Below are 523 nucleotides of genomic sequence, written 5' to 3'. Positions count from 1 at the left end.
CGAGGGGTGGAGGTGGGCAGGGGAGCGGGACGGGGAAGGGGAGAGGAGGCGGCGGCGCACAGGGACGGGGGCAGAGGGAGACCACGGGGAGGCCAAATCGAGCAGATGCCCCCTCCGCTGGGCCTAGGGCACGGGGTTGGTCCACCCAGATTGGGCCGGCCTGCGAGGGAGGGGGGGCGACCCGCGGTGGGCCGCGCAGGGGCCACCGGGCGCGATGGGTCGGGGCCCAGCAGCCCAACAAGCCCCGCCGGGTGGCCTGTGTTGCGGGGGAGAGCGGGGGTGGAGGGGAAAACCCTACCGGAAGCAGCCAGCGGCGCCGCCGCCGGCGCCGGACCGACGAGGGCAGCGGGAGGGGGCCGGGCGACCCAGGCCGTCTGCACATGGAGCCCGAAGGAGCCGAAATGCGCTATGAACGGCCGGTACGACGCCGGGCGTGGCGACGGGACCGGGAGGAGGGGAGGGAGGGAGAGAGACTGCGGGGAGGAAGGAGGAGCCGGCGGCCGGGCCCCCACCGCCGGCCGGC

This window comes from Triticum dicoccoides, chromosome 3B (genome assembly GCF_002162155.2).
Source record: "Triticum dicoccoides isolate Atlit2015 ecotype Zavitan chromosome 3B, WEW_v2.0, whole genome shotgun sequence".
In the NCBI taxonomy this organism is placed as follows: Eukaryota; Viridiplantae; Streptophyta; class Magnoliopsida; order Poales; family Poaceae; genus Triticum; species Triticum dicoccoides.
Note: the sequence above shows the minus strand (reverse complement) of the source record.